The sequence below is a fragment of the Erpetoichthys calabaricus genome, chromosome 2, assembly GCF_900747795.2.
Source record: "Erpetoichthys calabaricus chromosome 2, fErpCal1.3, whole genome shotgun sequence".
Taxonomy (NCBI): Eukaryota; Metazoa; Chordata; class Cladistia; order Polypteriformes; family Polypteridae; genus Erpetoichthys; species Erpetoichthys calabaricus.
This window is the reverse complement of record NC_041395.2, coordinates 259,074,509-259,101,217: the sequence shown is the minus strand read 5'-3', so window position 1 is coordinate 259,101,217 and position 26,709 is coordinate 259,074,509.

Sequence of the window (26,709 nt, the reverse complement as noted above, 5' to 3'; positions counted from 1 at the left end):
GTCTTTATATAATCTTCATTTCATAGGAGGGGCTCCTAAAGTCTGACCAGGGGAATCCTTTGGTGCTTTTTTAATTACAAATAAGATTAACTTCTACAATTGACTTAGGGCTTCTCAGTTGAGTATAAGGACTGCCACATGTACATCTTTACCAAACCAGTATGTTTTCCTGTGCAACTCCTTCTTTGACTTTGTTATTATCAGGTGATACTCTTCTTGTTATAACGTCAGCTCTCTCAAGATGACCTTATGCACTGTAATTATGAATTGTTGCTTATTCTGGTGCATATTTATGGAATGGTTTCAGAGAAAGATAAAAGTAAAAGCTAGAACGTGCAGTTTTCAGGGAAAAAGTCTGTCATAGTTAGACATTTTAATAACTGATTTGTTTTCTCCACTCCAAACATTTACCACACAAAGAGCATACATACTGGGATTTAAGCACAGGACAATGTAGCTTTGATGCAGAAAGGATAACAACTGCACTGCTGTGTCACCCAAAGCAATAAAATGAAAAGCATTAAAACGGGGCATTCTGCTGCATACCTTAAATAAAAATATCATTCTCCATAAATTATAGAATTAAAAAATAATTTGAATTAAAATCCATTAAGCATAAGGTATTAACAGTTAAAGACAGGGGCAGATCTACCATCAGGGTGTTCTGGGTGCATCTTGTCTGGAAGGGGCTTTTCTGGAGTTCTCAAAACTCTTTGAAGCAATTAAATATCTGCATGTCAAAATCACCGAGGAGGATCCCTTAATGTTGAAACAATCTAGTGCCCAAGTGTTGAGACCAAGAGTGGTAAATAACACAGTGCAGTGTGATCCACATTCTCTATTGTTAAAAATATATTTGACTCTATAGGAAGGAGCTTTATTAATTACATCACTGAGGGGTCTATGGTGGGGTCTTAATTCAGGCTTGGTTACAGATTAATGCGGTGCAACCAAACAATCTGCAAAGCAGCAAATGACTTCAGAGCCTGCAAGTTACAAAAAGAACACATTCAAAGAGTCCTTGTGAATGTTTGTCATTTGTTTAGCTTTAACAATTTATTTGCGCCCGCCATTAATGTGTACATTTGTAAGGAAAAAATATTACACCAGAATTTATTAATTTAAAACTTTACAAGAATAATATGAAGCTCAATAGAACAGGGGCTTTAATCTTTACTTTTATATAGAACTGATTAAAAGTGTCTCAAGACATTTTGAGGATATTTAGTCATAGTTAACTGATAGAGTTAATTAAAAGAGGGTCATATGAAGTTTCTTGCTGCTCTGAATCTCTTAAAGCCTTTACCACTGTATGTCTTAAAGACTACAATGCAATCAATGAAATAACTAAAAAAGTATCTTCATCCTATTTTACTTAATTAATATCTAACAAGCCAGTCATATAATTATGAAAATTAGAACTTTAAATGCTTGACTCATTAACTGTATCTTAAAAGAGCACTCTAAAAATCAGCATCTATGTAAGAGCTGAACCAGCACCTGGCTGTAATATGTATATTACAAATATATGATTTTTTTTAATTACTTGGGATTTTGATTCCTCTAGAATTTCTGATGTTTGTTTTGTGTAATAAAATGATTATGTCTATTACCATCTTGCTTTCCTATATACGTGTGACACTGTTTGCTGTGATCTTTAGGGAATTTCTTATTCAAGGAAGTCCTGACAATAGGTTTGTTTCTTTGAATTTGGCTGCTTCTGACTTTGACTTATGACTATTCGGATTCCACAAATGTGACAGAGAAATTTTTGAAGAGACATGACCCAGAAAAACAAACAAATATTTGTAACAAATAATCAATCAAAACACCCAAAATGCATAGATTAGAACTCTTTCACCTGCAGCTGTAACTGTGGGGAGGGGTGGCGGGGAGTGAGGGAGAGGGGAAACACACAATTTTTCCACAAACTCAGATAGAAAGGAAGTGTTTGGGAAGAACTTTATACCTTTAACCCAGGAAGTGAAATCTAAATACTTCTGGATCAGTTGCCTAGCAACACCATAACAAAACTCCACAAAATGGCAGAACAACAAAATTCAAAATGGCGTCCAAAAAAAAAAAGGTTGCAAAAATTCTAGAATAATCTTCTAAGTGTTGTAACCACATAATTGAATTCTGAAACCTTGAAAGCTTATAATTAACATACAAAGGAAAGCAAAGATTGTTCTCAAACATGCACAAAATTTTAAAAAACCATTTCAATAAAAAAATGACTAATATGTTTTGCCCCTTATTCCAGGTTGTCAGTTTTGATTTGTCTGTCGGACTTTTGTCCCTTGCTAGTCCTTATGACCACAATTTCTTTGCTTCCTTTCATCTCCTGCTTAACTTGTAATAATCTTCAGGCACTTTGTGTGTCCTTAACACTGGCAATCTAAAGGTGACCTACTCCACCTTATAATGACAGTGGTAATCAATGTGAAGTGGCATCTTGCTACCATTTCTTCTTTTTCTTTCTCAACAAACACAGTGACCAAAAAAGATAATTTGCAAGCCTTAATACACAAATGTATACAACACAAAGAGTGTTCTAATGCAATTTCCTCCTTTGCATCAATGGATCTAACATAAAATCTCTCCACTTTTCTATACAACTCAGTGCAACCAATCTGTAAGCACCTTTTGTGAGGGCCAGATAGTCCAGTCTCACTGAAGTTGTTTGTACTTGGAAATGGGATTTGCTCTCATATATCTCTATCTATCTCTATATCTATCTATTTTGCTATGAACGTGGGTTGTGTTTTGTGTTTCACTGTATATAATAATGAATAAACATGTGTTGGGTTTTGTACCTACTGTGTTCGCTTGTCTGTGTCAGGGCCGTATCCCACAATGCCATCCCAGATGGGACTCTCCACCTGGTTCAAGGCGGGGACCCGTCATTAAAAATAATTTTGTGGATGGTCCAGCGCAGCAGGTGAGCCCACACACGCACTGTGGGACCGTTGAGCACACAACCACGCAGGAGCAACTCAACTCACGGACCGCAACTGGTCCACAGAAGGGCCATTTCCCCCTAATGTGGAGTGATGACAACAGGTGTAGCCGAAGTGCTGCGGGCTCCCGTGAGCGCGTCGTCGCTAAGGACGCCTGGGACGGCATTGCGTCTATGAAGGCTATACCAAGGCAGGCACCTCGGACAGACGGGACCTGCCCAACGGCAGTAGGCTCTGGGGGGCTGGACTTGCATTTTGTGTTGCAGACAGGGACTGCGCGGATCCGCGTTGGTGGCAGACGTGTGCCGATCTGCAGGCTTTCATCAGCGCAGCGGCAGCAGGAAGAGTTGCGGAGGAGGAGTCGCTGCAGCTCGAAAGGCCGCGGCAGCTGTGAGGTTGCCTGAAGGCTCGCCGACGCACCAGGAGTTGGGGAAACAAGATGGCCGCAGACCAGAAGTCCCTCCCTGAGACAGGCAAGGGATTGGACGGTGTGTGTTGCGTGCCCGCCGATGATTCATCAAAGGCCGGACCAATGAATGTCCATCCTGAGCTGGGGAAGGACCCGATTGGACCGAAGGAGAGGCCCCACAGGACGCAGTCGGTAGGGTGTGGCTGAGCAAAGGGTAAGTCCACCGCCGGCTGACGAATTGTGCTTGCTCGCAGCTCTGTACGAGCTGGAGAAGTGCCTTCAGCCTGCAGAGTCGCTTTTGCAGATAACACGCAACCTCCGTAAAGGATTGAAGGAGCTGGAGGTGAAGGCAGCCGCGTCCGTAATGATGCTGCGACAGTGGGCGGATTGGCGCGACTCTGGAGTCTTCGGCCGCAGTGACGTGACAGTGCGGGTAAGTAATACCAGCACCATAAAGAATAACGGAGACCCTAGCGAAAAGAACTGTGATGCAATACGTGATCTGATTCAAGTAGCGGGGGCTCCGATAGTAGACGCAGCAGTGGGAGCCGAACGCGCGGTGAGAGGGAAGAGAGCGAGAGGGCAAGCATGACACCGGCTGATGAGTGCCGTGGGTCCAAGTGCCCTACGCCCCGAGCCAGTGTCGGTCTCACGCCACTCTACAGTGACGCAGAAGGGACAGAGTCTATACCTCTCCCATAGGGAGACCCAACCAGTAACGGCGTCCTAGAGAAAAAGGAGGAACTGAAGGAAGAGAGCCGGATCTGCTGATAAGGGAGGACGTGAGGCAGGCTGCTCACATCCAGAGAAGGCCCGCCCTCTGCGGAGGCAGAGGGAAACCCCAAAGTCGGTTGAGGTGACGGGAGTGCGAGCGGTCCCATGTGATTTCCCTCCAGAATCCTCGTAGGGGGTGGCAAAGGAGCAGCCCCTGGGGCCCCGGTCGGAAGGAGGAGCGCTGACTGTGTGTAGCATGTACGGACACCAGGTGGTGGTGTCCAGGCAGCGTCTTTGCCCCTGTTTCTGTTATATGTATTGCAGGACCAGGCCCTGGGCATGCGCAAGTAGGACCCGCTTGTTGGAGACCTGACCTCGCAGGATGGGCTGCTGGCCCCTAGGGGTCTCAGCTGGTGATGGGGCACTGTGGTGAGTGGCTGGGGGCAGTACCCAGCCGGGACGCCCGGAAGGACCGGAAGAGGGATTACGCCTCCTCCTGACCACGAGGGGACGATCGCCCTGGTGGCTACGGGGACCATGGGAAAGGAGCTTGGAAGCTCAACTCTATAGGGGCCCATGGTCCCCGCCAGGGGGCGCCCTGATGCCTGAGGAGCCCTGGCCCTCAGCACTTCTGCCACACCCGGAAGTGCTGGGGAAAAGAAGACCAGGGACACCCAGAGTGCTTCCGAAAGCACAGCCAGCACTTCCACCACACCAGGGAGTGCTGGCAGGCACTCATTGGGAGGCACCTGGACCACGTCCGGGTGGGTTTAAAATGGGCCGCCTCCCCCCATTCGATGGGTGGAGTCGGGAGGAAGAGATAGAGCTTGAGAGGGGAGGAGTGGAGGCGGACCTGAAGAGAGGCATTGTAGAGAGGCGTGGACTTTGGGTGTGAAAGTGGGTTGTGTGCGGTGTTTCACTGTATATAATAATGAATACACGTGTGTTGGGTTTTGTACCTACGGTGTCCGCCTGTCTGTGTCAGGGCTGTATCCCACAATATATATATCATTTATCTCTAGTAGGATTGACTACTGCAATGTGTTGTTCACTGGATGTTCAAACTGTTCTCTATACAGCCTCCAGTTAATCCAAAATGCGGCAGCAAGAATTATTACAAGAACTCCAGTTGATAAATCCTTACACTGGCTCCCGGTTAAGTTTAGATTTCAAAATCCTCCTTTTAACATATAAAGCATTAAATGGCCAAGGTCCGGCTTACTTGTCGGAACTTATCATGACTTACAAACCAGAGCGCACATTAAGATCTCAAGATGCCGGTCTGTTTATGATTCCAAGGATTAATAAAATAACAATGGGAGGTCGAGCTTTTAGTTACAGGACCCCTAAACTGTGGAATGACCTGCCTGCTACTACCTGTATAAGAGATGCCCCTTCGGTCTCAGCTTTTAAATCCCGGCTGAAGACTCACTACTTCAGTTTAGCATATCCTGACTAGAGCTGCTGATTAACTGTACAGACTGCATCTCTGTTGTTAGTGATTAGCACTAAAACATAAGCAACATGGTAATTATAATTGGATACTAACCCTCACCTATTCTGTTTTTCTACTCGGTACTCAAATGTGGCACTTAGTGCCACGGCCCACCTGTCAAGTTGTTTTGCCTGCCTAAGGTAAAGTCATCCCTGATGGAGGATCGCAGGAATCGTGGGAAGGAGGGGTCCTTTCATTGGATTGGTTGGCCCAGCGCTGTTTCAGCCATGGAATGGCCAAATGGGGGAGGCAGCTTGATGGATGAGGTCTCCAGGACTCTAAATATATCCAAATCTTCTTATGTGATATCATCTACTGTTAAATTCTGCTCCGTACTTCTAAAATTTTTATTTTTATACTGTATTGAGGATTTGTTCCGTTCTGTGTATTGTATTGTATTGTATTGACCCCCTTCTTGTGACACCCACTGCACGCCCAACCTACCTGGAAAGGGGTCTCTCTTTGAACTGCCTTTCCCAAGGTTTCTTCCATTTTTCCCTGCAAGGTTTTTTTTTTTGGGGAGTTTTTCCTTGTCTTCTTAGAGAGTCAAGGCTGGGGGGCTGTCAAGAGGCAGGGCCTGTTAAAGAACCATGGCGGCACTTCTTGTGTGATTTTGGGCTATACAAAAATAAACTGTATTGTATTGTTTTGCATATACACAGTAGGGGGCTTCGGCCCCTGCTCACTTAGCTCGCCAACTCCCAGGCCGGCGCTACTCACTAGCCACTTTGCAGTTCAGCCGCTCGCGTATGAGGATGCGGATGTACAATTTAAACAGATTGTTATTTTCATGGGAATTGTTACATATGCATAATAGAACTATTTTACATTACAGCGAGTAGTTAACCATATTAAAAAATAGTACAACATAATAATTTGAAAGTAAATTATGTTTCATGTTGCGTTAGATTTATTTGTTGGGATTTCATTCTGTTTGGATTTGAAATTAACATGCAAATATTTTTTAAACTTACACTTTTACTTTAAAACCACAGTAAAAAGTATTTTTTGAATTAAATTTTTGTCAATATCGCATTGAATTTTGATTCAATACAACGCAACGTATAACTGCCCGTGAGTGAATTTGTTTCTTTCTCTCTAATAAATAAACCGACTTTTTCAAGCGTTTGTCTGTGATTTGTTTTCTAACGGGAAACTGTTAACATTTTAATATGAATGGCATATCAAGATCTCCTTTAGTGTCTAATGTAATCCACAGGAGATGTACCACATTGCCTTTCTTGGATACATCCTTCTTTCAACAGTAATTCAGGTGGTGGAAAACCGTACAGTGTTAATGGCTGTATATATTCTTTGGCATATTGTAAGTTGATGTTTTCATCCTCTGCACGATTAACACCAACAGTTTCAGTATACTCTATTGATTTGCATTTAACCAATTTGCAGTGTAACCGATCGACAATTTTCACGTTAATTTGTTTGACTTCATTGTTTCTCAGTGCTAGGATTGCCCATGTACTCATTTCTTCTGTTGATAACCCTTCAGTTTGAAATTTTTCAATAAGATTTGGACATAATAATTATTCATTTATTGGGAACTTAAAGTGTGGAAAACGTAAAAATGTATAACAGCTAAGAGAGCAGGAACTGTGTCTGTCAAAAGCATTCACACAAATGAGAGGGGAGAGATCATGTGCGTGGTTGAATAAGGTTAACAGGAGGGCGTGACTTGAAAAAATGTCATGGCCAATGTCTTGTCTTGCAGGACTTGAAATTATCTCTTTAAAAAAGTCCAATTTCAGGATTTCCTTTTATAATATATATATATATATATATATATATATATATATATATATATATATATATATATATATATGTTGTAACAGTTGGGGCCTTTATCGACCTCTCGAACCCTCAGGTACCACGCCAAACACCAGGTAAAAGTCCAAGAATTATTTATTTGGACACTACTAAAGTGCACAAAGCACCTACACTCCACAATACTCATATAAACAATAAACAACACAGTAATCAATCCTCCACACTCCCAGATACTTCGCCACCCTTCCTCCCAGCTCAGCTCAGTGTACTGGTTTCCCAGAGTTCTTTATATAGTCCCTGACCCGGAAGCATTTCTCTTTCCTGTCCATGTGATCATGAACACTTCCGGGTCGGATAAAAAGCTCCTTTCTTCAACCCGGAAGCACGTTGTTTCTTCCTGTCATATGATCATGATGCACTTCCGGGTTATAGGGCAAGTAAGAGTCCGGCAGCCTCCCTACAGCGACTCCTGGTGGTCCCCATGGTATCCAGCAGGGCTGTGCATATAAACTACAAAGTCCATGAGGCCCTGCTGGAATTCGGGGAACGTCCATGCTGTCGGGAGAGCTCCACCTGGCGGCTTGGGGGTGAGGGCCGGAATATTTAGCCGGCCACCCACCACAATGTATATAAACACTAGGGGGGTATGCTAACACATCCTAGATAGCGCACTTTTCTGTCTATCGGCCCATGGGTATTTTCCAACACGGTCAAAACTTTATTTATAGTTACAGCAAATGCTAAAACTATTGGAAATTGTTGTCTATGCAAGATGAATGATAATCTACGTGCTGAAGTATCGTCAGTATCTAATTTAATACGGGGTAGAAATACGATTTTTGCATGATCACCATCCATGATTTTGCCAATAATTGAACATTTATGCAGTTTTACAATTTGTAAGCATAAGCTATTACATAGGCTTTATTTGTAGACTGCTAACACACAACTGAACTTGTACACATACTGTATAATTGTGCAGTTTGCAAGATCTGGCCTAAAAAGTGCATCCTTTATCTTTCTTATTTATTACACTGGAAAATATCTGTATATTACTCTATATGTGCCTGAAAGGATCTGCAAAATTATTTTAAAATCGGTCAGATGACTATATTATTTTTAAAGTAACTTTTCTAATTATATTCTATTATAGATGGTAGCTGTAGAAACAAATTTTAAAGTATAATGTATACAGTTTGGATAATTAAAGGTAATGGTAAAGTTGAAGATAAATTGAGGCTTCAGTTTTCATGAAAGCATTCATTTAAATTATTTTAATAAGAGCAGTGAAAACTGTTTTATCAAACCAGGGAGCTAAATTTAGTGGGAGTGTATCTCTTATTGTGCCCTATAAGTCTATGTACGCAATAAAAAAAAGTTAAATCAAATAAGTTGTAATGTATCCTGCTCTCCAAGGACAATTGGTTTCTTTCACAACCATGTATCATTGCTATAATCTATATAATCTGCATTTGGTAATTACATGCATAATAATAAAAAGGAACCTTACTCTTACTCTAACTCTTACTCTTACAGAGTGGTGGCTTGGAGGTTAGGGATCTGCACTGGCAATCGGAAGGTTGCCAGTTCAAATCCCATAAACACCTGAAGTGACTCTACTCCGTTGGGACCTTGATTGAGGCCCTTACCCTGCAATTGCTTTTTCCTGGGTATGACATTAATCTGCACCCAGCCCTGCAAGCAGGTCCTCCAAATTACAGGGAAAACTTGGGGGTTGGTGGCAGAATTGGCACTCCAGCCACCACAAAAAACTTCACACTGTTACAGTGTGGTACTGAGGTGCCACTGCTTTCAGGTCCCAATCCAGGTGGTTCATTGTGCAGTCGATGCAGCAATGAGGTACAGTATCAGTGCATGCTCCTGCTCCTAACATCTGTCTCTTACTGGAACAAGGAGAGTACAAAAAGCATGGACTGATAAATACTGTGTGTTGGAGATCACAGAAGTAGAAGTAATGATAAATGACAATATTTAATTAATCCATGCACTTGATTACTTTTGGCCTGGAACAGAAGGTGGCCCTGCTGTCTGTTTTTATTTTGCCAGGCCACGCAGTTTTCCTCAGTGACATCATCTCTGAGTCCTAGTTGAAGGTGCTTATGTCTGCTTTGTTAATTAATTAGCTAAGCATTTAAGCAGATTTTACACAACCTCTCATAGTGCTATCATTGAGTGCTCTGTGCCTCATGTTCTGAAGTTTAATTTTGAACTCTGTCTTCTTATATATAAACGTCTACACGTGGAAGTGCGTCCGTCCGTCTGTCTGTCTGCCTGCCTGCCTGCCTGTCCGGCCCAGAAGTGAGAGGTTGAATAAGGGTAAGGGCTCCACCTTTGAGGAAACAGAAACTTGCCTAAGAGATAGACGCCTAGAGTAGTTCCTTTCAATTACCTGACATCTCTACATTTCAATTTTTTTTCCCTGACGATTTCAATAGTTTCTAGGACCCCAGGCTTTTTACAGCCGGGGCTTACACAGCTAGTTGTTTAATAAAAATCTATGGTCAGTTGTATGCTAGCTTCTTTGGTAATTTATCCACCTGTGTCTTACTTTGTCTGGACCAAGCCAACACCCTTCCCTAAGCAACCTGCTCTACACAGTGGATCAAAAATTCACAGATTTCCCAATTATTTGAAGCATGTCAATATACTTAAGCAAGTTTAGAAAAATGTCTGCAAGATATTTTGAAATATTTTCTATGGTTATCGAGATACTGTTCTTTTGGTATAAAATTTTTCAATTTACATAAAGGAAAGCCCATTTTAATGAGTATCACCTCTTAATTCAGTTTACAATTAGTATAAATTAATACTGTTTTCCTGATAAATATACTGTAGGTCCCCTTCAGCAATGTGGTTAAGGAGGTGGAAGGATATACAAAGTAAGCAAACTTATGTCCACCTGAGTGCTGTAGGTGGATTTGGGCTGTTTTTACATTGATAATCTGGTAAACCTACTGTAACTCCTTACTGTCTGGTCAACAAATGAGCTTTTTTTCCTCTCCTCATCCAGAAAAGTTCACATTACTGATGGAAAAAATCTTAGTAGTCAACTTATGGATAAAAGAGGGTCCTGAGGAAAACATGTGTTCTTTTAATTATATTGTTATTTTACTTTGTATCCTGCAGGTTTTAAGTAATATTTAAAACAAGAGTTAACATTTAATGTACTGGCAGGAGATAATAGGAGAAAAGAGAGGCTTATTAGTTTATTATTTTAATTACATTCATTATTTTTACAAATGAATGTTTTCCCCTCCAATTTCTCCATTAGTTAGAAAGCATCCATCTCTGAAAAATTATTCATATTTCTAAAACTATACTTATAAAGGCCGAGGAAAACCCACAGTTCCTTGTTGTTCATTAAATGTGCTTGGTAGTTGGTGAGTTCTCCTGTGTTTATTGCAATTTCAGGATCTTTGACTTCTGTGCTGCCTGTTTCAAATACTCTTTTGATTTGTGTTTTGAGACTTTGTTTTTCCTTTAGATTGCCTATATTATTTCAAAAAATTTCTTTGGAATCTTGTACTCTTCTGAGCTTATTTTGTGCCTCAGGGAGAGTTTTTTGTATGAATAAATCTTTTTATTTATAAAGATTCTCCATTGCCCTTTTTGTGATTAGTCAAGATTTCATGGTTTTCCCTCAATCTAATGGAATTTGTTGGGATTTTTTGGGGAATTTGTGCTTAAACCCTTTCTAATTCACAGCAACTTATTAGCCTCAGTAAAAAGTTTTGCAGAAGATTTCTTTATAGTTCAGAACTTTGCCTTACTATTGTTTGACAATGATTTTCCCTGTTCTCTTGTTTTCTGTTTTGCTTGTTTTTTTGTGTGTATTTTTGGTTAATAGATTTGGTGTGCTTTATGACAACATGTTCTCTAAAACCTAAAATTTACTGAATTGTAGCATTAGATCTTAGTTTTGTAATTTTTTTTAATATATTTTATATTTTCCTCCACTCCCAAGCGTGTTCTTTGTTTTTTGCATTACTTGTAATTTTCCCATGGTCCCTTTCCTTATAAGTATGTGTTTAGAACCTTTAGATGTGACCTGACCAAGCCTATATATAATCATATTGTTATGATTAGGAGCATATACAAAAGCAAAAAGGTATGAAAATTCAAAAAAGCTTCGCAAAGGCTTCATTGGCAAGGTTAGGCCTTTACTGCCTGTCCAGAATAAACCTCACCTTGTTGGGCCAATCTCCCCTCAAATGGTCTGAAGGCCTAAAAGGGATATAGCCATAAAATAACCTTAAAATGTATTTTAAATATCCCAAAAAGCCCCACAAGAGGAGAGTAGCTGTAAACCTCAGCTGGTGCACAGGTTACAAAGCAAATAATCTTTAAAAAATAAGATTATTAACAAAGAGTTTTGAAAATATAAAGAACATTTCAAACAAGTAAAAGAAGCATAAAGGAGTTGTCTAAAAGGAAAACAAAGTTCCAAAATACAGTCTAATAACCAGAATTCTTAGCGCAAATATAATGTTGGACAGTTATCTTATCCAAAGATCTTGACCATACATTGTTCTTCTCTCTCTTGTTAAATTAACCCTAGCCTGAATGAATCTATTAATTTTTTACATTTAAAATTTCTCATTTAAAGATTTACCAATGTTGTTTCTTGCCCTAGAGTGTGTATATAAACACAGGGAACTCCAGTTTCTGTATTACATCTTGCCTGAAGAAGGGGCCTGAGTTGCCTCGAAAGCTTGCATATTGTAATCTTTTTAGTTAGCCAATAAAAAGTGTCATTTTGCTTGGCTTTTCTCTACATTCATAATGGCTAACACGGTACAACACCCTAGTACTTCAGAAATCCAGAAAACTTTAATACTCATACTCCAAAAGACTTCACAATGACAATCATTCCCACTGAACTGCCTGTTTCCACTACCTTTATAGGGCTGGGAGTAGTTACTAAACAAAGATGAACAGGTGGCCCTGCCTCTTGGGGCTCCACCCAGAAAAAACATGGAACATACTCACATTTAAAGAAACAGGACACCAATACATAATCACATATTAAACCAATACAAATAACAATAAGACCCACTGTGTGGAATTCTCTAAGACAAAGCCTTAAAAAAAACAATAAAAGAACTACTTAAAAACATTTATGTTTGGCCTGGAATTTCTGCAGATTTTTTTTCTTAGCTGAATTGGAGTTATCATCAGACTGTCATTTAGAACCTGAAGAATTCAATTATATATTTAAAGACCCTATTTCTCTTAAGTATATATGTATCTTATATATGTGCATTATTTATTTTTGAATGATATTTATGTCTTATTTTTCTTATCTAATCTAATCTATTGATATGTTGCAAAGCACTTTGAGCTACATCATTTGTATGAAAATGTGCTATAGATATTGTGGACGATTTTTGTGACTGAAGACAGAGAAGAAAATTAAAATTAGTCAAAACCTTTTATTAATACATACCAAGCAAGGGTAAAATGTCAGAGAAACACAGTCCTAGGACACCGCGCCTCATCTGCCTCGAGCGCAGATGTCCTTGTTCTTTTATACCTTTCTAATCTCCTGATCGTTGACCACGTAAGCAAAAAATAGCATCCTGACTCATTGTACTTTTCCAATTTTGTAAAGTCATTACCCTAAAGGTATATTTTCTTGTCACACACATCATGAAAAGAAACTTCCAGAAAGTATACATGCTTCTTGTCACGTACGCAAAACACAAACAAGTTTCATCACTCTGTCCTATTTTCTATACACACATACATTTTGTTCAATTACATCTTTTTTTATTTCCACACTCCTCCCTTTTTGAACAAAAATGATGTGGGCCTATATAATTCTATCTTGAAATGGTTGATGAAGGGGAAGGGGGAGAGAAAATGGAAGAAGCTATACGAGACATGCGCTCATCATGTAGCACATATGCCCTTTCCATAGAGGCGGTAAAGTACTTAGATATTATATAGCGAAACAAAAGGATAATACAACAACCAACCAGGAGGAGGAGACAAAATGTCACTACCAAAGAAATGAAAACAGATCTTATCCATTGTCCCCAGGATCCGAAGGAGGATGCAAACCACTGATCCCAGGGATTTGTAATGCCAGAATTAGTGGAAAGTTCTTTAGAGAGAGCAGTGAGGCCTGCCAATGCACGAGTTATTGATCCATCTGGCGCGGTATTATTTGGAATATATGTACAACAAGCATCACCAAACATAGCACAAACACCTCCCTTTTCGGCAAGTAACATGTCCAAGGCTAGACGATTTTGCCAAGTCATCAGAGAAGTACGATCAAGCTGTTCATGTATGCCTTCAATAGCGTCTTTGGTGAAGTTAAGGAAACGTTGTTGTTTATAATAAAGGTAATTAATCCAGTCTACATTCTTATTAATAGTAATTTGGGGTATGATAGATTCAAAACCGGCTGCGACTTGATCCCTAGCTTTAAATCTGTCTGGGACACCCCTAGGGACTCCAATAGCATCTATGTATACTCCAGGGCCATGTAAGGAGAGGGAGGTAAGGATAGAAGTCTAAAAGGCATAACTAATTGGATTGGAGCACAGGTACCAGACCAATTAGGGGGAAAGGTGGCAAATAATTTGGACCTACGACACATCCACCAAATATCTGATCTAGGAGTGGTTTGGGAGAGAAGAAAGGAAGACAGAACGGTGTTCAGAGAAAAGTTAACCTGAAAAGTTTGAGAACAGAAAGAAAAATGGTAATTCTCCTACCCATGTCGTTCCATAAGATTTGAAACATGTATAATTTCCTTCGTGAGTTAGAAACATAGGGGTATCCATGTGACGGGTGGGGGAAAAAAGAATAGATAGATAGAACACTTTGAACTAGAGAGGGGTTTCTTGGAAGTAGTGAATAAATACAGAAGGCAGGGCAACCCCACGGGGTCAGAAATGTTAGATAATGGGAAAGGGACTGTAGCTAAATGGGGACGGGCTGTAGCACACGCATAACAATGAGAACGATTAACTTGCTTAGCTGAATAGAGAACCCACTGCAACCATCTATTCTGATCCCCATAACCAGTTTCTACTGAAAAAGTGGATGAAAGGGTAGAAATATTCATAATCCTAACAGGAGAAAAATCTGAACCAAAAGTTGGGGAGATGGGTGTGTGTGCCAGAGAATGAGGGGTGTTAGTAACAGGATTGTCAATCTTAATTAGAAATCTCCCTAAAGGGTCTGTTCCAGATACATATACCCCTAATACATAAATACCTGAGTTACAATGGTTGTCAGCACATACAATGAGAGGCATGTCCTTTTATGATAGAAAACCGATTTTTTTAAACCGTATTTTTGGGCCTCAAAAAGGTTGATAACCCCAGTTCTCAGTTCCAGTGTTAGCAAAAACCCATTGCCAGTTGTCGCAGTCACTTCCCCTCATACACACGTATTTGTCAGATCCGGTCCACTGGGCTTGTCGACCAGTCCCACAGTTGATAATAGAGCAGAAATCAAACTGCACTGATGTGGTGATTCCCAACGGGAAAGTCAAGGTGACCAGGGCAGTAGACAAGGGAAAAGAAAAACATAGTAGCACAGCAATCAAGGGTGCCATCTCTTGCAATGTGAGGCGTGAATCCAGGCAGGCAGTCCCTCAACTTTCACGGCGTGTGGTGTGGATAGAAGAATTTGGAATGGTCCTCTCCACCTAGGCTGATGCCAGTGTTTCCTCCGAGTATCTCGAACCAGGATCCAGGTGCCCAAACGAATTGGTAAATCCTTGGAAAGGGGGCTGGTCCTCCAGGCTTGATCAACCTGCTGGTGGATTTCCTTCAACGAGGTTCGCAAACCTGCAAGACTAGAGAGAAAATCATTGGGAGAAAAGGTTTGTTAGTGTGTTTATGAGTCCAGACTCCATCAGAGAGGGACCCTTCTTTGGACCATTTTCTCCTTTCGATATCCGTGGCTGCATTCTGTAAAGAAATAATTTAATTATCAGGGTCCTGGTCATTTCTCTGTTGGAATAAAGAAATTGGTGTGTTATTATATGCAGCCTCTTTAGCAAAGTGGTCAGCTAATTCATTCCCTTTGCTAGCAGAATCCTGTTTTCCTGTGTGAGCTTGACATTTAACAATCGCTAGCTCCGATGGTTTGGTTATAACTTCTAAAAGGGATTCGATCAATTTCTGATGTTGGATGGGTTTGCCAGTACTGGTCTTAAGTTGTGCTTAAAAGGTTATCTATGCAACATACTTAAACGCGTCTTTTCCTTCATGCTTATTATTAACAAGGAAAACATACGTGCTTGAACCTTTATTCGTATCAAGTGTGCTGACCACTGCGTCACCATGCTCTTCCTTTATAGTACCTAAAATACACAACTTCCATTCATATTACAACTAGACACACATTCATATCACAATTAGACACATTCCGCTTATCGCCAAAAAACTTGTCTCCCTTCTCATGTAATATTATTAAAAGAGCATTTTCCCTTCAAACTTGATCAGGGTTTAAAAGGAAAAATACTTTTGTATATTTACAAGCCTTAAACAAAAGTGGAGACAATTCATTTGCGCTAAACCAATTACACAAATCGATAATTATCTTTTTCAGTTTTTAGTTAGAGCTCTCCAGGACTGGTCTTAAATTCCCTTAGTTTCCATAGTGTTCCATGATCATGGCAGACTCCAAAAGCATACCTGGAATCTGTATAAATTGTTACGATCTTCCCTTCGGACAGCTGACATGCTTGAGTGAGTGCTACGAGTTCAGCTGTTTTGTGCACTTAGCTTTATGAAATTTGATTTGCTTCCAGCAGGCGGTCCCCTTGGACCACTGCGTAACTGGTTGAGGGCGCTCCATTTTTCAATTGTAGCATTTGACAAAGTACAGAGTACATTCTGATACTCATAGGGATCCCTTTTAATACACTCTATAACACAAAAAATCACCCATACCATTTTCAACACACTTCACTCCAGTATTATTCTATATTTACACTATATTTGGAAACAATGCAGCAAAGAAAACAGAAACAAATGGACTCTAAAGAAAAGCAAGTTCAACTCTTCAGGACAAACAAACATAAGAAAAAAGAAAAGGACAGAAGAAATTTCATGAGAACTACATCCGTGCTTGCTAATACAGCTTCTGTTGTTGCAGCCACAGCACGAAGACACGGAGGAAATGCTGCGGCCACTGGATCCAGTTTTGTTTTAGAAAAAATAAGTCACCGGTCTTTGTTTATCTCCATGTTGTTGCGTCAGTACTGAATTCATAAATCCCTGCTTTTCGTCCACGAACAAAGTGAATGGACGAGAATGATCAGGCAAACCTAGCGCGGGCGCAGATAAAAGAGTAGCTTTGAGGTTACAGAGCCTTCTCAGCCAGTTGTTGCAACGGCTGTGCTCTTTCAGTAAAATTTAGAACCCACTGTCTGTAGTAGCCCAGAATACCTAAAACAGACATAACCTGTTGTTTTGTTTAGCTGCAGCTTAACCTTAGAAACTTTATGGCCATTTTCCCACAGAAACAGCAACAATTTCTGGGTGTCTATTGTACAATTTTCTTCCGTCGCGATTTCCATCTACATACTGTTTTCCGGCCAAACGCCGTTTAAATTTACTACTTCCGGCCAGACGCCGTCCAAATTTTTGGGCAAGAGCTTAACCAGAAACACAAAGGGCTTCTCTGTATCCCTGAGGCATGACGGTCCATGTCCATCGGCGGTACCGCGTTTGACGAGATCGGGATGTACGGCGGAGATGCCAGCCTCTGCTTCGGGAGACAAAGGATATTGGGCACGGTGCGGGCGGAAGGAGGATTTCGGGTGGATCACCAGAGGCTCACAGTGGGCTATCCTTTGAAACACTACTTTAGTTATTAAATGGTCAGGAGTATCAAAAATACCCGGAGTAACTTGTAACCAGTCTGTTCTTTCAAGGCATTTTTTCCACCCATGGTCCTATTTCCCCCCATTTAACAGTGTGTGATTTAGCTAAGGAAAAATATGAGGCACTATTTTGCCAAGATAATATATGTGCTGTGAGCATGTAAAATGAACAGAAGCAGCTACCTTTGTGGATGAAATAAAAACACAGTAGATGTGAAGGGTTTCGGGGCAAATACCAGAAGTAAGGAAAGATTCTAGCCAGGTGGTGTCTACTTCTATAGGGAAGTATTGGGCAGTACAGTGTAAAATGTCAGGGGCCTGTAAATTGGGAAAAAACAAGGGGAAAAAGAGTGTAGGGCTTTGAGGAGAATGGTGTGTGGGGAAATATCTAAAGTCCATGCTGCAAAAGAGGGTTTGGGATAAGGGGTAATTTGACACAACAACTTGGGGGTTGAACAGAAAAAACAAAGCTGATTCAAACTTGAAAAAGGTGAGGTTGTCCAGAAGCAGTAAGCACAGTAACAGTTTCGTTCGAAGCAGGGACCTTTGCCAGCAAGCGAGTGGCACCAGTATCGATTAAGAAAACAGTCTCAGTGCCATCAACGAACAATGTCAGTAAAGGATCAGTCTCTGAATTATGAGTGAGCAAAGGTAGTTGAAAAGAGTGGCTGGAGGTCCCAGCGTTTTCCTATGGCCAGTATTGTTAGTCAGGGGTGTCAGAGGAAACAGGTGGAATAAGGGGAGGTGGGGGCTGTTGCTGTCTGTGAGGGCACTCCCGACGAAAATGTCCAGTTTCACCACAGGCGTAGCAAGAGAAGGAATTAGCATTGGAATTTAAGGGAGAGGGAATAAAAGGATTCTTAGTGTGGTCAACAGGAGGAGCTCTAAAACCACCTCGTCCTCTTCCTCGTCCTCGTCCCCTTCCTCTAAAGCCATATCCTCGACCTTAGTCAGGAGCATTCCTGGTATAATAGTTCATCTGTGCTGCCAATAATTTGGCATGAGAGTTCGATTCGGCCTGTTCAGCATGTCGTTTGACTTCATCAAACGTGGCACTTTCCCACTCAATACAGGAAGTGCGGACCTTGTTTTGTATATCAAAGCGCAAACCGGAAACAAAAGGTGGAACTGCAGCTCGGGTGCGGTCATCAGCATTTCCCAAGCCCGAGTGATTAGTCATAAGGTCTTGAATCCTATGTGCCCATTCATCAACCGTCTCGTCTTTCTTTTGTTTTGCAGCAGAAATAAATTCGCCTTCTCCACCTATCCCCTGTCCTCGAGTTAAAGCTGGGTTCCATACCCATGGAATGTCATTGCGGACACCCCTGCTAACAGTGGCCCATGTGGTCCCAAACTTTCGACGAAGTACCTGGGTCCATTCAGCAGCATTAGGCTTATACATGCTATCTAACTGATCAAGTTGTTCAACAAATTTTAGTCCTCCTACTTCCTTTGGATCTGGAAGTGCATTCACGACATCTTTTAGTTCTTGGATGTCCCAATTCCGATGTATCATAACTGTTGTGGGATTTTGGGGTCCAGCTGGATGGGCAGGGTTAATGGGGATTGGGAACTTCTATTAAAGGGCAAGTAAGTGAATGTGAAAGATCAGAAGAGAAAAAAGTTGGAGCTGGTTTGTGAGTGGAGGTTTGACTTCGAGTGCATTTGGAGACGGGGGTTTGTCTAGTACAGGGTGAGTCATAGTGATCTGTGCCTGGGGATTCATCAGGGGAAACTTCTGCTAGTTGTAGTGCAGGGGGGGGGCAATCGGAATGGGGAATAGAGGAGGGGAAAAAAATAATAGGATAAATCTAAACCTGTCTTCTTTTCTATAAATTTTCTAGGAGACCCATTTTTACGGGGCGTCTGTTGATCCTCCGAAAATAATCCCTCCAGCACTAATGATTTTGATCCCCCTGTGCGGCGATTAACAGGCTTACTTATTAGTGATCCCATTATGTTCCCTTGCCCTCCCGGGTTCTGTATTTAATTTTCCAACTATATACTGATTCGCCTAATCCCTTGTACGTATGAATCAGCAAGGCATTAAGTGTGCCACTCACTAAACCTAAACTGTTCCCTTCTTAGTTCCAAGGGGAGACACCTAACTATCAACTGATCCAGTTCCCAGGAGAACACGGTTTTGTTGCTTATTTCGTATGTAGATTTATTTATTTCGTCCTAACAGCAATCCTGTAATCTGTGCTCTTTTCGGTTTATATTTCCCTACCACCCCGTTACTCGTCCCGTTAGCCTGTCCGCTCACATCCCCGGGTTCCAGCTCAGGTGACTTCGTGTCCGATTCGGTTCAGCAGAATACTACATCAATACGTCCAGCCGAGTCTAGGATATGGGTGAGGCCAGTATCCTTTCGTCAGACCTTTCGTATGCGTCAAACTGCTTGGGTCAAGTCTCCATCACCTTAAGCAACCCGTTGAGATATGAGTATGACTAGACGGTCAACAGGAAACTCGCCCTCCCGTTATTTAGAAAATAAAAAATATTCGGAAATCCCCCGGTGCTTACCCCAGCCTGGAAATGTGCAAGCTCTGTCTGGAAATCCGTTCAGTCACCGTGGATGTAGCAAAGAGGAGACCAGGGGCTCCTCACGCAAGAACTGTTTCAGGACAGGGCAGTCCTAACTTTTGCCGGAGCTGCATGCTCTGCTGCCGGATATCTCAAGTTAACGGCAGTCCGCTGGTAAGACGGATCACTGAAATGGTCTCGCTGGAGGAGTCGACCGGCCGTCTCTTGCCCCACGTCCGGGCGCCAAAACTGTGGACGATTTTTGTGACTGAAGACAGAGAAGAAAATTAAAATTAGTCAAAACCTTTTATTAATACATACCAAGCAAGGGTAAAATGTCAGAGAAACACAGTCCTAGGACACCGCGCCTCATCTGCCTCGAGCGCAGATGTCCTTGTTCTTTTATACCTTTCTAATCTCCTGATCGTTGACCACGTAAGCAAAAAATAGCATCCTGACTCATTGTACTTTTCCAATTTTGTAAAGTCATTACCCTAAAGGTATATTTTCTTGTCACACACATCATGAAAAGAAACTTCCAGAAAGTATACATGCTTCTTGTCACGTACGCAAAACACAAACAAGTTTCATCACTCTGTCCTATTTTCTATACACACATACATTTTGTTCAATTACATCTTTTTTTATTTCCACAATATATATTGTTGTAAATGTTGCTAAGAAATTAACTTCACTGGAAAGAGCACACTTTTATTCAAATTAATTCTCAGACCAGAAATCTTTTGAAATTCTGTTAGTGCTGTTAGGACTGCAGGCTCAGTATTTTGTGGATCTGATATATATGGTACCATATCATCTGCATATAGTGAAATTTTCTGTTCAAGTTCTTCTCTGATAATCCCATTTATCTCATATCGTTTTGACAGTGAACTGCCAGTGGCTCAATATCAATTGCAAAAAGCAGTGGTGACAAGGGGCATCCTTGTCTAGTACCATATTGTAGATTAAAGAAGTCTGAAATAATGTTGTTAATACAAACTGAAGTTTCTGGACTGGTATAATAATAACAAAATAATAATAATAATACATTTTAATTATATAGCGCCTTTCCCATGCTCAAGGCGCTTTATAGAATTTTAGAAAAAAACAGCAAGGTATATGTAACATTGGATACAAATGTTTTCCTGAATAGAACAATGAAACAGATAACAAAGCATTAAATAGAATAAAGGATAATTAACCAGAGTAAAATACTAAATTCGATACTAAAAGAAAAACCTAACAAATAACCTAATTTGTGATATAACAGACACGCAAATTATCCTGAGCACCTGGACAAAGAGGTAAACTGAAAGAAAGGGCAGAATGTTAAGTTAAGCCTTTCTAAATAGATGAGTTTTAAGTTGTTTTTTAAAACCTGATCTAATTAATTTCGGGATGTCATTCCAAAGTCTGGGTGCTATGGATCTGAAGGCCCTGTCACCCATAGAGTGCAGGTTAGTGTGAGGCATAACAAGATTACCAGAATCAGAGAACCTTAGTAGGCGAACAGGAGCATAGCGATTTAGAAAGTCATTGATATAGTCCGGTGCAAGGCCATTTCAAGCTTTGCAGGTTATTAATAGAATTTTATATTCAATCCTGTAAGACACAGGGAGCCAGTGAAGGCGAAGCAGAATGGGTGTGATGTGCTCACTGTTGCTGGTTCGTGTAAGGACTCTTGCAGCAGAGTTTTGAATCAACTGGAGCTGTGATATAAGATTAGAAGGGGCACCTTCCAGCAGCGAGTTACAATAATCGATGTGGGATATAATAAAAGCATGGCCAAGTTTCTTAGCATTAGAAAAGGAGAGGAAAAGTAAGGTGAAAGTAAGAAAGTTTCTTAATGTGGTTTATGTGGGTGGAATAAGAAAGGGACAAATCAAAAATGACACCAAGATTCCTTGCATCAGAAGAAGGTCTGATGAGATCACCGTCAAGAGTGACTATAAAGGAGCTCATTTTCTTAAGTAGCACTTTATTGCCAATTTGCAGGAGTTCAGTTTTGTTACAATTTAATTTTAAAGAGTTCTGCTCCATCCAGGTTTTATTTTCACTAAGGCAAGTTGTGAGCTGAGAAAACTCTGATGAAGTTACACTTTTGACATTGAAATAGAGTTGAGTGTCATCTGCATAAAAATTATATCCCAGTCCATATCTACGAATAATATGGCCAAGGGGAAGCATATAAATACAGAAGAGAAGAGGGCTGAGGACAGAGCCCTGAGGAACTCCTTGTGTGACTGGCGCTGAGATGGATCTGCTCTTGCCAAGACTAACAAACTCTTGCCTATCAGTCTGATAGGACTTGAACCACTGGAGGGCAGTGCCAGAGATACCCAGCATGTTCTCCATTCTGGACAGTAGAATGTCATGTCTGACAGTGTCAAATGCTGCACTTAGGTCTAACAGAATTAATATGCTGGTTTGTCCAGAGACTGCTGCCATAAGCAAATCATTGGTTACCCGAAGAAGAACAGTTTCACAGCTGTGCTGCGCCCTGAAACCAGACTAAAAGGGTTCCATCAAATTATTAGAGGTTAAGTAATTGATGAGCTGTCCTACAACATGCTGAAGAACTTTTGACAAAAAACGTAAGTGGGAAATAGGCCAAAAATTGTTAAGATCGTCACCATCAAGACCAGACTTTTTTAACATGGGGGTTACAGAAGCAATTTTAAAAGTGGCTGGCACAAACCCAATGTCAAGGGATGTATTGATTATTGTCGTAACAGTCGGGATTATGGCATGAAGGCAGGATTTAAAAAGTGTGGTGGGGATGGGGTCCAGTACACAAGTAACAACAACAACATTTATTTATATAGCACATTTTCATACAAATAATGTAGCTCAAAGTGCTTTACATAATGAAGAAAGTAAAAATAAAAGACAAAGTAAGAAATTAAAATAAGACAACATTAATTAACATAGAATAAGAGTAAGAGTAGTTGGCCTCATCTTACAAAGTAGGTCATTAACAAATACTGATGTGACTGGTGAAAATTTAGAAAAGGAGCTGGATGGAGTGGGAAGACAGGGACGGATATATATGGATGATGGACTAATGTTAGCAGAAGGAGTCCTACAGGACCCTTTTGTCCCGTGGGACCCTGGAGGCAGCTGATAGGTACCGGCAGGCCAAGCGGAATGCGGCTTTGGTGGTTTCTGAGGCAAAAACTCGGGTGTGGGAGGAGTTTGGGGAGGCCATGGAGAACGACTTTCGGACGGCTTCGAGGAGATTCTGGTCCACCATCCGGTGTCTCAGGAAGGGGAAGCAGTGCAGTGTCAACACTGTATATGGTGGGGATGGTGCGCTGCTGACCTCGACTTGGGACGTTGTGGGTCGGTGGGGGGAGTACTTCGAAGACCTCCTCAATCCCATTAACATGCCTTCCAATGAGGAAGCAGAGCCTGGGGACTCAGAGGTGGGCTCCCCGGAGTTCCTCAAGGCTCTGGATGTTGTAGGACTGTCTTGGTTGACACGCCTCTGCAACATCGCATGGACATCAGGGACAGTGCCTCTGGATTGGCAGACCGGGGTGGTGGTCCCCCTCTTTAAGAAGGGAGATCGGAGGGTGTGTTCCAACTACAGAGGGATCACACTCCTCAGCCTCCCTGGAAAAGTCTATTCAGGGGTCCTGGAGAGGAGGGTCCGTCGGATAGTCGAGCCTCGGATTCAGGAGGAACAGTGTGGTTTTCGTCCTGGTCGCGGAACAGTGGACCAGCTCTGTACCCTTAGCAGGGTCCTGGAGGGTGCATGGGAGTTTGCCCAACCAGTCTACATGTGTTTTGTGGACTTGGAAAAGGCATTCGACCGTGTCCCTCGGGGAATCCTGTGGGGGGTACTCCGAGAGAATGGGGTACAGGCCCCCCTGATAAGGGCTGTTCGGCCCCTGTACGATCGGTGCCAGAGCTTGGTCCGCATTGCCGGCAGTAGGTCGAACCCGTTTCCAGTGAGAGTTGGACTCCGCCAGGGCTGCCCTTTGTCACCGATTCTGTTCATAACTTTTATGGACAGAATTTCTAGGCGCAGCCAGGGCGTTGAGGGGGTCCGATTTGGTGGGCTCAGGATTGGGTCACTGCTTTTTGCAGATGATGTTGTCCTGTTTGCTTCATCAGGCCGTGATCTTCAGCTCTCTCTGGATCGGTTCGCAGCCGAGTGTGAACCGGCTGGGATGAGAATCAGCACCTCCAAATCCGAGACCATGGTCCTCAGCCGGAAAAGGGTGGAGTGCCCTCTCAGGGTTGGTAGTGAGATCCTGCCCCAAGTGGAGGAGTTCAAGTATCTCGGGGTCTTGTTCACGAGTGAGGGAAGAATGGAGCGTGAGATCGACAGGCGGATCGGTGCGGTATCCGCAGTAATGCGGGCGCTGCATCGGTCTGTCGTGGTGAAAAAGGAGCTGAGCCGCAAGGCGAAGCTCTCAATTTACCAGTCGATCTATGTTCCTATCCTCACCTATGGTCATGAGCTATGGGCAGTGACCGAAAGAACGAGATCACGAATACAAGCGGCTGAAAAGAGTTTCCTCCGCAGGGTGTCTAGGATTTCCCTTAAAGATAGGGTGAGAAGCTCAGTCATCCGGGAGGGGCTCAAAGTAGAGCCGCTACTCCTCCGCATCGAGAGGAGTCAGATGAGGTGGCTCGGGCATCTGATCAGGATGCCTCCTGGACACCTCCCTGGTGAGGTGTTCCGGGCACGTCTAACCGGGAGGAGGCCCCGGGGAAGACCCAGGACACGCTGGAGGGACTATGTCTCTCGACTGGCCTGGGAACGCCTTGGGATTCTCCCGGAAGAGCTAGAAGAAGTGGCCGGGGAGAGGGAAGTCTGGGCATCTCTGCTCAAGCTGCTGCCCCCGCGACCCGACCTTTTGATAAGCGGGAGACAATGGATGGATGGATGGACTAATGTTAGTTGAATTATTTAGATCTTTAATTTTATTGTGGAAAAAGTGGAGGGATTTTTCACCGAATTCAGTAGAGGAGGTAATTGGGCCAGATGCAGGTTGAAGTAATTTATTAACTACAGACAACAAAACCCTTGGGTTATCATGGCCACTTTCTATTATTCTGCCATAATGTGTGTTCTTGGCTGCAGTTAGTGCATCCCTTTAAGCCCTTTGATGGTCAGAGAAAGCCTGGATGTGAACAGTGAGCCTAGTCTTACGTGACATTCTCTCAAGGCGTCGGCCAGTTGCTTTCATAGATCGTAGCTCTGAATTATACCATGGAGCTAAACACTTAAAGGAAACCTCCTTATGTTTTAAAGGAGCTGTTTTATCGAGTGCTGAATGAAGGGCTGAGTTATAGTGGACAACAAGACTATCTAGTGTTGATGGAATAGGTGAAGACAGAAAAAGATCAGAAATGGATCCAGCAAGAACAGAGGGACAGATATTTTTAAGGTTTTGGAAAGGAATTTGATGTTTACAGGTAAGAGGACGGAGAGGTAACGAGACAGTGAAAACACTGCTTTATGGTCAGAGAGTCCCAAATCACTGCTATAAGTGTTACAAAAGATAATCCAGATGTGCAGATCAGGTCCAGTATATGACCACCAGAGTGGGTAGGAAAACCAACATGCTGCACCAAGTCAAAACAGTCCAGTAAGGATAGGAATTCATTTCTCAGTTTACATGTAGTAATGTCAATATGGATGTTGAAATCGCCAAGAAGAATGACTCTCTGGGAGAGTGAACTTAAGTGGGTTAATAATTCAGTCAGATCAGATAAAAAAGACGCATTGTATTTCGGGGGACGATCGACAACAATAAGTGAGACAGGACCAGATTTTGTTATTAGCTTAACAGCCAGGAACTCGAAAGACAATGGACCGTCAGTGGGGATTCTTTTGATGTTTAACTTCGATCTAGCAATTACTGTGACTCCTCCGCCTTGTCTTGAGCTGCGAGGCTCCGTAAAGTGAATGTATCGGGGTGGGGTCACCTCCGTGACAGATGTAAAATCATTTGGTTTTTGCCAAGTTTCTGTTAAGCATAGCAAGTCAAGGTTTGAGTCTGTAATGACCACCAGACCACCAGAGCTTTGCCATTAAGAAATCTTGAGTTAAACAATGCAATATTAGCTAATATGGGTTCGTTGTGCACAGATCCATGACCAGAGTTTATTTTAACATAAGGCAGATTTGGCATACTGACACTCCTATTTCCAAAACCATGAGTAGGATGGCATATTCTGAGCAAATTCTGCCGGTGAAGTTTTCATTTGCAGCCCGGCTGTGGCGACGACCTGAACCACAATGTAAATATTTCAGGCGACACACAATACCATTATCTTTTAGGATGTTCCAGTCTGACCATTTGCTCTGGACAAACTGTTTAATATGAAGGAGTTTGTCACAAGAGTATTTTAGCTTAGTAGAGAGCAATACTTATCTGATAGCAGCAGAGGAACATCACAGCGGAGATACAGTAGTTTGATCCATGGAGAAATGTTTGGACCAAACCCAAACATCTCCAATGTAGTGAAAAGGTAGTTCCAGTCAACCATATCAAATACCTTTTCTGCCTCCAACAATATTAATATGCCTGGGGTGTTAGACTTCGTGGGTGAATATATCACATTAAACAGGCATCGAAGATTGGAAGCTAAGTGTCTGCCTTTAATAAATCCAGCTTGGTTTTGTGATATTACCAAATGAAGCACTTTCTCAATCCTTCTAGCTAGGACTTTGGAGAGTGTCTTAACATCATTATTCAGAAGTGAGATTGGTCTGTATGATGCACATTGTAATAAGTCCTTATTTTGCTTAGGAATTGTAATTTTATTGTCTCTAGCTTCTGTAAATGTTGCTAATAAAAGGGGAGCTAACTTAATTGAGATTTGTTTATAAAATTCGGCAGGGTAGCCATCTGGGCCTGCTGCTTTCCCACTCTGAAGTGAGTTTATAGCATCTAGTAATTCTGATAGTGCCAAAGGTTTATCCAATTCC